This window comes from Benincasa hispida, chromosome 2 (assembly GCF_027475165.1).
Source record: "Benincasa hispida cultivar pf3 chromosome 2, pf3_genome.v1.1, whole genome shotgun sequence".
Lineage (NCBI taxonomy): Eukaryota > Viridiplantae > Streptophyta > Magnoliopsida > Cucurbitales > Cucurbitaceae > Benincasa > Benincasa hispida.
In genome coordinates, this window is record NC_143479.1 from 46215282 (window position 1) to 46228795 (window position 13514).

A 13514-nucleotide genomic window follows, 5' to 3' on the forward strand; every position below is an offset into this window, starting at 1 on the left:
TGTAAGCCCTTGAAGAAGAAGAAGAAGAAGAAGAAGAAGGGAGTTAACTCCACCATGCAAAAAAATTAGCAAATTGAAAAAAAAAAACCTTCTGAATCTTATTCCGACTCACTAGGCGACCAAGCGCCTCCACTGTAAGCCCAAGAAGAAGAAGAAGAAGAAGAAGAAGAAGAAGTTTTAAATGAAAAGTCGGGTTAAGTCTGAATTTCGGACAGTCTGAATAGGCTTCAATGTCTTGAAGTTCTCGAGCTATAGACACGAAATTTGAAGCTAGAACTTTGAGGTTAGTAAGTAAGAGGTTTATTAAAATTTTTCTTGAAGGACGTTAGAGCTAATTTTGACTGAAAATTGGTGAATTAATAGGAAGACCGAGACTACACAGAATTTCGAGCGAACAGAGAAACGTGACTTTTGGAGCTGATTCGGTGTTATTCAAGCGTTTTCAAAGCTTCAAATTCTCAGGTTATTTGGTTAATATGCTTATTGGAAAGTTTAAGCAAGAACTTTTAGGTTATATGGTTAGGGATTGATGAATTTCAAGATAGGAAAAGTTCTGAAACTTCTCGCCGGGAAACAGGGGTATCAAGAAATATTTGACCGATTCCAGAAGATTTAGGTCGATTCAAGACTCCAAAATGTGAGGTAAGATAGTTTAGAGGATGGGTAAGAGGTTTATATAAATTAATTCGAGTGGGTATGGCTGAAATGAGTGAATTTGGTCACCGGAAGTCTCACCGGAAAACTGGCCGAATTTGGAAGAAAATGTGGGCTAGAGGTTGAAGATGAATTCTGTCCGTCATTAAAAGCTGAAAAATCCAAATTTATGGTAATTAAAGTGTTCTCAAACCTAAGTAGTGGCTATTTGGAATTCATATCGTATTTTAAGCATGGAATTGGAGGAAATTGGGATCGTAGATTAATTTTGAAGATGATTAAGCAGTTAATTGGTTAAGTAAATCTCAATTAGGGTTAATGAGGAAATTGGGTAAAACGTAGACTAAATTAAGATTTTAAAGAAGGTTAAGTAAAGTTAGGATATTTTAGAAATTATTTAGAGATTAAGAGAATTATGGTAAAATGTTGAATTTTTTATGAAGTGTTTGGACTGGATAATCATCTAGAGGATAATCATAAGTTAATAATGTGATTTTCAAGCCAAGTTCACTTAGGAGAGGCTTATAAATCCTAAGCGTTTTCTAAATGTTTTAGTAACTCATGCTTGCTTAATTATAAGAATCTTCCAAGCAAACCAAGTTTGAAGAGCTATTGTCGCATGCTAGTTTAAAATGATGTTTATAAAGCATGTTTAAATATTTGTGTTTATGTATACAAAGCATGCATTAGAAGTTTATAAAGATGTGAAAGCTCTTGTTTATGTTACTATGCTTACAAGTATACATGTTTCTAAAGGAATAAGTTTTATGATGAGCAGGATAAACCCGATACTGAAGGACTCTGAGAAGGTATCTGGGCCATAGTACCTAAGGTATGACGGTACTTAATTATTACCACGTGCACATAGGTAGAGTTGACGTTGGTACTGTTGAGATTACTCCACACCAACTAAGGATTAACGTTGAGGGATTAAGCAAAAGGGTTCTCTCTCAACTAAGGATACAAGTTATGTTTTTTTAAAGATACTATGTTTTAAAATGTTTTAAGTATGAGTTTGCTTCGCAGTTTTCAGTTTCAAGCATGATGAATATGTTTTATTAGTCACTCACTGGGCGAGTAGCTTATTCTTTCAAATGTTTTTCTTTTCCCGGGTAGTGGTCATCTTCCCAGAGATTAGCTGCTATGTTGCTCTGCCACTCAAGGACTCCTGTTAAAAGTCCAAAGTCTAAAGAGAAGTTTTAGGTGTTTATTCTGTAAATGACTGTACATATGTGTTGCTCATATTAGGGACTAGTAAAGTATATTGGGACCTACTGAACTCTGTATGTGTTAATATGATGTAGTTATGTTGTTGTTGATCCCTAGTGTTCTGAGGTTATTTTTAAAGTTTCATTAGTTTGGTGAATGTTATATATGTATTCTAGGGATCTAAGCAGGTTAAGGATGTAAGTTAGACAGTAAGTACCACAAAAGGGTCGGTAACTACTATCGCCACATTCACTTCTGGATTAAGAAGGGTAATCTGGGAGGAGGTGTGACATCCACCCCCTCTACGAGGCAGCTGAACTGCACAATATCCCCAATCCAGGCAGTAAGGTCCCTATACCCCAAAGGCTGACAACCCAAACTACCTCAAAAGAAATCCACTACCACCCTGGCCACGAGAGGGAAAAGTTAGGTAGAGAACAACAGATGAACATGAATCAGCCTGAAAATTATGATGTCTTTAAACTAAAAGTCGTAAAATATTTATATACAGCAGCTGAGCGTTCCAATGCTGAGGAGAGCATAGCTATGCTTCTATCGTAGCATGAGCGCTCATCGTTGTGTGCTAATTGTTATGCTCATCAAATGATTCCACTTACGCGCAAAGGTGAAATTCTATCAAACATCGTAGCGCTGCTATGCTTTCTTGTGTTATGACGTCCAAACTTTCCAGGTAAATTTAAAATAATAAATATGAATTATTTGTGTTATATTTTATATTTTTTAGACCAAAATTGAATTATTATGTTGAGTTAATTCAATTTGAGTTTATTAACTTAATTACTTGAGGCATCTTAATTTTTTTGGGATGTAAAATTGAATTATTATGTTAAACTAATTCAACTTAGATCTTTGTGATATGAGATTTTTTAAATTGGAAATATTTCGGTTTGGAATAATTAATAGGGAGTTGAGTTAGTTCTAGAATTTTAGATTAAATTTATTGTTGAAATTTGTTGATTTGAGGTGATCTGAGACGTTTAAGTTCGATGTGATGGAAGGAAAGGATTAAATGTATATATTTACAAGGAAAAGGAAACGAAATATATATATATATAATATGGAATTAGGGTTTGGTGAAAAATAAAATATATTTATGTGTGTATATACATAAGTCATTATCTCTTCGAGAAGCATCTAAAAATAGGAAAAAAATAATAGACCATTGTTGATCTTCTTCTTCTTGGTGTAGTTCATGCTGCCTCCTCTCTCTCTAATTACTAAATATTTATATCCACTTATGGAAGAAAAGTGATCTATATATTTTTCAAAAAAGTAAAAATATTTATTAATTAATGTGTAATTACAAAAAATGACACACAAATAAAGTTGGAAAAAAATTGATGATCCAATAAACAATAAGTGATATAGAATATTTGTACAAATATATAAATGAATAATGAATCACATCAATTATTCAATCAAGATGGTGTTCTGCATTAGGACTCTTTGCTGGGATAGTAGATGCATCCCCTTTAAAAGAAATTTCTTCTTGACCATCTATAATATCATTTCCTCCCCTGCAGTGATTGATTGCATTGCAACCTCTATTATATGGATTTGCAGGATTTAATTTACATAGTTCAGGATGCTTTGCGATGCATCCAGGACTAACATCTCCTTTTATAGGATCATAACCAATGTGATCAACTGCATTTGTTATTTCAATCATGTTGAAGTTAACCAAGAGAATCCTAAGAAAAACAGATGTGATTACCTTTAACATGGTCATCGTTGATTACAAACTCTATTACAAAACTTAAAACGTGAGTCCCTTGTGATAAGATGGAATATAAAAGGTAAGAATATTTATATATTCAAATAGCTATTTTTAATATAAGGTGGTTACACTATTTGTTGCAAATGTTTATATAAAGCAAGCAAAATAATCATCAATTTTCTAGTAGTTGGTTACAAAAATGTTTCGTTAGGATGTAAGAATGTCCTTTTGACAATATATTCATGCAATCAAAAAATTACATAATATATGTGTGGAAATAAAACGTGAACCTACAAATGTTAAAAAATAATTAGGCATCCATGATCCAATTTTAGCCCTTGTCTTAAATCTATTTTAGTCCCAAAACATTCGGAAACGAAACAATTTTGTCTCTAAAATTTGGATTTTGATGATTTAGTCCTCGAACTTTAAGTTTTGTACCAATTTAGTCCCTAAAAATTAAGATGTAACAATTTAGTCCTTGTACTTTAAAACTTTTATCAATTTAGTCTCTATGGTAAAAATTAGAGTTAAGATTTAATGAGGTTTTTCGCATCAATAAATCGATAAACTAATTAGAGATCATTTTTTTATATAAAATATAAAGTCTACATCATAACATAATAAAAATTGAAATCTAACATCGCAACGCTGCACCCTAGTGCCACCGTGTCTCTTTGGTTTTATAAAAGAATTTTTCTGCCATTTTTCTTGATGATCAAACCAGTTTTCCATTTTTGCTCCTCTATTCTTCTCCTCTCCACTGTAAACACTTATTCTTTTCTATTTTTTTTCATAATTAAGCATATTCTTCTTGCTTTTAAGGACGATATGAGGCTAGAGTTAAGTATCTAACTCGAGTTAAGAGTCTATTGCAATTTTTCTTTTGTATTCCTGAGATTTTGATGTTGAACTTCTACTAAAATTTTCTAATTTTAATGAGATTTCATCTTGTACTGATTTCTCAATCATTTTTGCATGGGATTATTTGACAAATTAGTCACGTTTGATTGATTGATAGCTTTAGATTAACTACTAATATACCATTTTCTTGCAATCAAATATTGTGGGAAGGAAAAGAGATCGCATACCAAAATTACACCTAATTCTCACAATTTTGTATTAAATCAAAATTTCTCTTATCAATTCAATTTAAATTAACTATCTTCTCTAATTTTGCTCTAAAACAAAAATTAATGAACCATAAATCCAATCAATTTAAGATAATTAAATTTAAAATTACTAAAAACTCGAGATGTTACAACCACTATCACGCTCACGCGTTGCCATCCATACATCGTTGCCGCTACCAGATTGGTGGTTATGGGTAATATTTTTGGTATCTTGTGGGTTTTCTTGAAAGATCTTGAATACCCATTGAAATTTGGCATTCAATTAATGTTACCCATAATAATTTGTTGCTAGATGGGATATTTAAAGAATTTTAAAGTGCTACCCAGCAACAGTTTAAGCTGTTCAAAGGTTCTTTTGGTGAGTTTTGAGATTTCGACTAGGAATAATAAAGGGATTTTGATATTTTTTTCATAAATAATCTGGGTTCATTTAGAAGTCATTGTTCGAAGCCTATCGAGACTAATAACGGATGAAATTTTTACTACTCTCGACAGCTTGTAGGCTAGTGGGAAAGGGTTGTCTCACAGGGAATGTATGATCTATATAGCATAATTATCAAACTTAACGGTCGCAAGAGAAGGGGGGTGTCTGATAAATGAAGCCTAGAAAACTATCCTAATTTACATTAAATTCATTGGGGATTATTACTGATAAATGATAGACTAGAAAACCCAAATCGAACATGCGATTTATCTCTTTGAGTTAATTAGTTCACGAATGTCAAAGTTCAAGGATTTCCTCTAATTAAGTACTATCTCCTAATCATGCTACTAAATTCTTTGTTTATGCAAAGGATAAATGATCATTGCATACAAAGATTCATTTATCAAGAATTGTCAAGCTCGTCAAAATGCTTCAATGTAAATATAATCAAAATTTCAAGAGAGTTTACAACAATTACATCCATGAAAATACAAGTTTTCAATAACAATTATCTAAAAAATCCAATCCTCGAGTACAAATTACCTTAGCCACTCATTAGCAGCAAGAATATTCAATGAAATATATGAAAATTAAAAAGGCAATGATTAAGAGAGGGAAAAGTTAGGTAGGGAGCAGCAGATGAACAAGCTGGAAATCATGATGTCTTCGACCTAAAAGTCGTAAAATATTTATAGACAGCACCTGTGCATTGCAATGCTGAGGAGAGCATAGCTACGCTCTTGTCATAGTGTAAGTGCTCATCGTTGTGTTCTAAAGTTGAATTCTTATATTGTGTTCAATTTGAGTTTATTAACTTAATTACTAAAATAATCACTATGAACCATCACCAAAACAAAAAAAAGGGAGATAACGGATCCCTCTACCTTAACCCTTCCACCCCGAGAAAAACCCCTCAGGTGACCCATTGATCATCACAGAGAAAGTCGGCGAAGTAACACAAGCCCTTACCCAGCTAACGATCTGAATGAGAGTACCAATAGCAAGCAACACACCAAACAGGAATCCCAATTGATCGAATCAGAGGCCTTCTGCAAGTCAACCTTCAACACATATCTGGGCTTCCCTCTGTCTAACTTATAGCCCCCTACAAGTTGCTGACACAACAAAATGTTTTTAAAATCAAACTGCCAGAAACAAGAGCAGACTAGTTACCACTAATGACAAAAGGCCACTATAATCGTAACCGAATCAGCAAGGACCTTCGAGATACACTTATATACAACATTGCAACATGAAATAGAACGTAAACCCTTCATATGATCTGCTCCCGACCTCTTAAGGATAAGAGAAATAGCAGCAGATTAACTCCACCAGGTAGATAACAGGATTAGAAAAAATTCAGCACAACATCACAGAAATCAACACCAACCACACTCCAAGCAGATCTGTAAAAATCCACCGAAAACCCATCAGGCCCAGGAGCCGTCACATACTTCATCGAAAATAAAGCCTTCTGAATCTCATCCCGACTAACTAGGCGCCAAGCACCTCCACCCCCTCCACGGACCTGCTGAACTGCACAATATCCTAAATCCGAGCAATAAGGTTCCTATACCCTAAAGGCTGATTCCCCAAACTACCTCGAAAGAAATGCACTACCACCCTCGCCACGAAAGGGAAAAGTTAGGAAGGGAACCGCAAATGAACATGAAACAGGCTGAAAATCATGATGTCTTTGACCTAAAACTCGCAAAATATTTATAGACTGTGAAACTCGGATCTCAATTTCCTTACTTAAGTAGGTAATTAAGGGAATTAACTAAGTCTAAGTTAAATCCTATGTTGAAGAGAATTTCTTTTAGTAGCTTTGAGTTGAGCTTTAACTAGTAAAAATTTGGCTATGTATGAAGTAAAAAAGAAACCATATGTTTGGTGTTAGGAAACATTAATGCATAAGATGAGGCTAAGTTTGTAGAGGTTGAAAAGAGTTAAGCATTGAAGCTAAGGATAACCATGCATTGAGCTTGTGAGGTTTGGACGTATGTTGGCCGAAGTGTTGGCAAGAGGTATTGCCCAAAGGTTACTCATGCGTTGAGGCTACGTGAGCAAGAGCGAGAGAGCTAGACATTGAGCGTAAGGCACTGGGTGGACGATCGTGTAGCTAAAGGCGGTGCTAAACGATGCGCTAGATGATAGAACTACACGATAGACTATGGCGCTAAATGATAGCACTAGACGATAGCACTAAACGGTGAGCTCGGGCGCTAGATGATGCATTAGGCACGGGCGTTGGGAAATAGACGCAAGCACTACACGATGGCGCTACATGATAAGCGAACGCACTAGACGATGGGCGTGATGCGTTAGACGATGGGGTCATCGCTACATAATAAGTGACAGCAAGAGGTACGTGATGAGTGACAGTGAGAGATTACTAAACGATAAGCTCTGGTATAGCCTATGCGCTGAATGATGAGCGACAGCGAGATTGTTAACAGCGAGAGATCACTAGATGATGAAGTTGTGCGATGGGGCGTAAGTGCTATGTGATGGGTGCAAGCGCTAAATGTTTGGCAATAGTGAGAGGTTGGATGATGAACGATAGCAAGAGGATTGGATGTTAAGCGATAGTGAGAGATTAACTAAATGATGGAGCTATGCGATGGGTGCAAGAGCCATGGAGGAATTGATCAAACTGAGCTTTTGAAGTTCAGCCTCCCTTTTTATACTACTTTGCACCGCTTGCCATTAAAGCCTAGCATGACACCTTAAGCTTAAATGGAGTTAAATTCGGTGCTTAGAACAGCCATTGCCCTTAATCGGTGGTTAAGACTGATCAATGCATGCTTCAATCATTTAGCTCAGCGCCCATCATTTAGCTCATCGTTTAGTGATTCTCTCGCTGTCCCTTCTCACCCAACGATATCATTGTCGCTCATCGTGTAGCGCATTGACTATCGCATAGCTTTCGCTGACTTATGACCATAGTCAGTGAACCGTTAGTCATCTTATCTATTATCATTATTTTCATGAATTGTATGGTTGTTAGTGATGTCATTAAATGGAATATTTCAAAATGTGTTAATTGCACGACATATATTTAATTTTTTTTAATAAAAAAAATGTGTCCCCGACGTGTCGTGTCCTACTTTTTTGAAAATCGACTTGTCGTCGTGTCGCATGTCAGTGTTCGTGCTTCTTAGATGCAGAGTACATCCCCGGCCCCACCCCACCCCGTTGTCAACCCTAGTTATAACTGATATTTCACATGGAAAAAAGGTCAGTTATAGAAAAGTTTTTGATTTTTGGGTTATTCCATGAAATTTTCCCAACATAATGAGAAATTGACAAAATTAATTTAAAAAAAGAAAAAGAAAAAAGAAAAGAAATGTCAGTAATGAAATGCATTTCTTTTACCCTTTATACTTGGTTCAGTCACCTTCTACAACCCAATTCCCGCCCCAGGGAACCCCTCCAAAAAATGAAAACAAAAATATCCTTGTTCATTCTTTTTCTTCTTGCTGATGCTTCCCTTCAATCAGACTACATCCAGCCTCCGTCCAAGTGAGTTACTCGTTTTCTCCATTTTCAATAACTTCTGCATCATTTGGACATAGAATCAGTTTGTTTATTGTTGGGAAATTCTAAGTTTTCTTTTCAATTTCAATATTGATACTTCAATTGGGGTTTCTAGAATTTTAATTATATTCTTTTCGTAAGGGTTATTTCTATCAAGGATTAGTGGGGAACTACAAAAATCTGTGTGTTCTTTAACTGGAAGAAGAAAGAGGAGGAAGTTGACTTATTCGATAGAGTGCCCTTTAATTTTATCCATTTTTTTCGGAATAACAAGGTAGGAGAAGTAAGACATCCACCAATCTTCAAAGGATTCAGATGCCTATGAACAGGGGCAATGGGTCCTATCCATACTGTAAATGTTTTAGCCATTCCAATTTGGTAGTGGGTATAGAATTGTCACTCTAGAAGAGTTTCACCAACAAATGTTGTTTTCTTGTACGCTGAATCGTATTGGGGGGGAAAAAAAGACCTATGCCAAGTTCCTCCATCATCAGATCTCATACCAACTCTTGATCCAGCACTTTTATGAGGGACTGATGCAGACTGACAAAAGCAACATAAATGCAGCTACAGAAGAAGCCTTAGACAATAAAACACCGATTGAGGCAATGAACTTGATAGCTACTATGGCAAAAAATTCTCAACGGTTTGGAACTAGAGCTGCAGTCAGTGTAAAGTCCGCCAATGAGGTAAGTATACTTAAGAAAGAAATATCTGACTTAGTTTCTATTGTGAAACAGTTAGAAAAAGTGAAGATTGGACAACCTGTTGCTGTTTGCCAAGTATGTCATGGAACTGGCCATTCAACTGACATTTGCCCAAGTGCTCTGCAAGGAGCAATTTCTGAGGTGAATGTCGTTGGAGGCTATAATTATAATGGGAAAAACAGATGGCGGGACCCATTTAGTCAGACTTACAATCTTGGGTGGAAAGACCACCCAAACTTCAAATGGGGAGGACAGAATGATAGGCTCAGCCTAATCATGGAGCTCCGTCTAGTTCAGATATGTCCTTGGAAGACATCGTTAAAAGTCTTGCTAACAACTCCTTTAAATTTCAATAGGATACACAACATTTTCAGCAAGATACAAGGAAAGCCATTGAAGCTTTGGGGAGCCAATTCTCACAACTAGGCACCTCTATGAGCAAATTAGATAGACGGTTTGGCAAATTTCCATCCCAACCTGAGTCAATGCTTAGAGAGAATGTTAGTGCAATCACATTGAGGAGTGGCAAGGAGTTGAAGCTACTTGTTGAGTTCGTAAAAGAGCCAAAATTGGAGAAACTAGAAATTCCTTCTTTAGTCAGACTGTTTTGCCACCACAAAATAAACAGGGAATATCATCTCACTCTTGTCCCCCTTTAGATGCATATGTACCTAAAGCCCCTTTTCCTTCCAGTCTTGCTAGGTCAAAGGAAACAATTGCAGACAAGGACAAGAAGCTTTGGAGATGTTTATAAGGGTTGAGATAAATATTCCTCTCCTCGATGTCGTCAAGCAAATCCCCAAATATACCAAATTTTTTAAAGAGCTTTGCACGAGGAAAAGACAAGCCAAGGAAAAAGAGAGAATGGTGGTAAGTTAATTAGTATCTGCAATTCTACAGAAAAACTTACCAGAAAAACAGAAGGATCCAGGTATGTTTTCTCTCCCTTGCATCATAGACAAAAAGAAAATTGATAGGGCCATGCTAGATTTGGGTGCATCAATAAATATTATGCCTTATTCGATTTATCAAGAATTAAAATTAAAGAACTTAACTGAAACTGAAGTTGTCATACAATTAGTAGATAGGTCCTTTATTCACCTATTAGGAGTCATAGAGGATGTCCTAGTTTAGGTCAATGAGTTGCTTTTTCCTGCCGATTTCTATGTTCTTAAGATGGAAGAGCCCACATCCATCTCATCTGCAGCAATCTTGCTTGGGCAGCCTTTTATGAAGACGACCAAGACTAAGATTGATGTAGATGAGGGCACTTTATCTATGGAGTTCGATGGTGAGTTGGTCAAGTTTAATATTTTTGATGCTATGAAAACTCTCACCATAGGGTAAGTACATTCTTTGTGCCAGATTGATGTGTTTGACTCTCTTGAGCAAGAGGTTATATGGGATGTCTATGATGACGATGAGGATGATTCAGGAGATTTGATCCCCCTTGGGGAGCTTGCCACCTTGTCCATGACAGAGCCGGTAAGTATGCCTTCATGTTCTGATGTTGAATCTTCTGACAAGGTGTTTCCTTCTATTTTACAGGCACCTAAATTAGAGTTGAAGGAGCTTCCAGACCACTGAAAGTATGCCTATCTGGGGGAAGTTGAGACCTTGCCTATTATCTATAAGCACCTAACTAAGGAACAAGAAAAGCAGCTAGTTGAGGTATTGCAGAAATATAAAATGGCCATTAGATGGACGCTAGCCGATGATTACATACAGGAATGCATGTCATCTTAGGCCTTTTACTTAGAATTATGAAGGTTGTTAGGCAGAATATGCATCAATCATGTTAGGAATTCACAAGAAAAAGAGCTTGCGTCGATCAGCATGTCGAATCTAACTAACCTATTATTTTGCTTTAATTATGCGTTCGATGTTCTATTTTTGTAGCTAATTCAAGAAATGAATGCAAATGCGGAAACTGGACCACTGCATAGATGACCGCATGCGGAGAAACACTCCATCGCAAAGGCAAACGCATCGATCAATGCATGGATGTTGCGGTAATCAGCCGTATGCGTCCATCACATGGGAGTTGCGCTCGTCAAGTGATTGTGATCATCATGTAGAGTTGCAGTATTAAGCGAATGCGGCCATTGAATGATTGCGGCTACGCGACAATGCATTCTAATGGGATCAACACAAGGTAGGTGGAATGAACGCATCAATGCATCTACCTCGAGAAAAACCAAAAGATGATGTTGACATTTCACCTACCACGCCATTAGTGGCAGAGGTTCAGAAAGGACTAACGCGTCGAATATCAGACTCAGAGCAATCCAATTAATGTTGTCGGTGATCCAAGCTCTACAAATAGAAGCCGATGAGCAAAAATTCAAAGGATCCAAGGTTTTCGCCTGAGGTTCGCCTAGGGTGGATCCTTGCGATCCAGACAAATGCGTGAGAAGATGGCTGAGAGTTCTTCACCTCCTTCTTCCATTCCGAGTGACGACCGGAGCCTTCGACCGGAGCTAGATCTCGAGAGAGTCAGCTCCTCCGCCCATCCATGGCACCACCGGTAGCCTTGACGCACATCCACTGGGAGTAAGTCTTTGCTTTCAGCCGTTCAATTCATTTCCCTTTCTTTTCTCATATTGTATTGTATGACATTTTGGAATTAAGAAATTAATAAAATCTGTTTTTAATGCATTTCTCTGTTCCTTCGACTCCATCTCCATCTTCTTTGCTTAGCATCTTTACTTTCATTGCAACACTTAGTGGGAGTGCTTGGGTATTGCATACTTAGTCATGTGGATTAGGAATATGAAGCATGTAGCAAACCACCTAGAGGTGTGCGTTGCGCGAGTGTGTGAGTAATCTTATTTGCTTAGTGTAAAGCTGTTGCAATGCCAATCTATAGGCTAATGCATTGCTTGTCTATAAGTAAAGTCAGCAACAATCAACTAAGTTCATGTGTTTGTCTTGTTTTATGTTGTGCCCAACACCCCTTTAGAGCTACTCGAGAGAGAGTCTAAAGAAAGAACCTGTCACACCCCACCCCAAATCACCCTCTTAGCCTAGATAAGGGCGTGACTGCAGCAGTTATCAACCCTTAGGCTGATACTTACTACCTAAAAACTCTTGCGGAATAACTCTGATACCAAAAACAAATTATATGCAACGAGACGACTGTAGGCCCACAATTTATTAACTTAGAAACTTAATATGTTTAGAGTATTTAGAGCATTAGATTTACAAGTCCCAAAACCCACAAACCCTAGTCCATATATGAACAATAGTAACATGTGTACAATATTAACAGTAACCACCTAGCAAACGGTTACAAGTCTTTTGGTCCTTTAGTGTCAGAGCAGATACTGAGCTGTCTTCAAAGGATTTGACCGCTACCTGTAGGGGGGGGGGGGGGGGAACAAAAACATTTGAAAACGGGGTGAGCTTACGCCCAGTGAGTGACCGAGAAAACATAGTAAATTCTCATGCATAATTTCAGAAAATAGTTTTATCTGAAATATAAACTTTTGCAGCATAAATATTTTCCAAGCGTAAATTATATAAAACTGTTTTAAACATAAAACAGTAAAATCATTTCTCAAATCAAAGTACTGTATAACTGGTAAAATAATCCCAACACCAACTACTAGTCCAGAGAGAATCCTTTTGCTCAATCTCTGACTTTATTCACCTGTGGCCACATTAGGTACTACTGCTCAGATACCTTCTCCTTGTACTTTAGTATCGAGCTACTACGATACCTTCTCCAACGTACTTCAATATCCCGTTGGCTTGGTACCTTCTCAAACGTACTTCAGTACCAATAGATACCTTCTCTTTGTACTTTAGTATCTAGTTGGGTGGATGCCTTCTCCTTATACTTCGGCATCGCATTTTACCAAAATTATTTATAATAACTTTTCTCATTAAAGCATGTACAGTACAACACATATACAACATGGCTTTAAATATGGTAACGCATGTTGGATAAAATCAATATATTTACATATGTAAATAGTTTTTCAACAATATGCATGCGTTCAAATCACAATTCAAACTTGCTTGGAAACCACTTTATAAAACTAGTAGGCATGAGAATATTTTTGCAAACATGCTTTCTGTAAATTTTGTAATCAAAACAGTTTAAA

General features: G+C 36.7%; 1 pseudogene; it reads left to right on the forward strand.

Moving 5' to 3' along the window:
• The first annotated feature begins 9234 nt into the window (after window positions 1-9234).
• On the forward strand, window positions 9235-10752 carry LOC150037937 (uncharacterized; annotated as a pseudogene).
• The last annotated feature ends 2762 nt before the right edge of the window (window positions 10753-13514 follow it).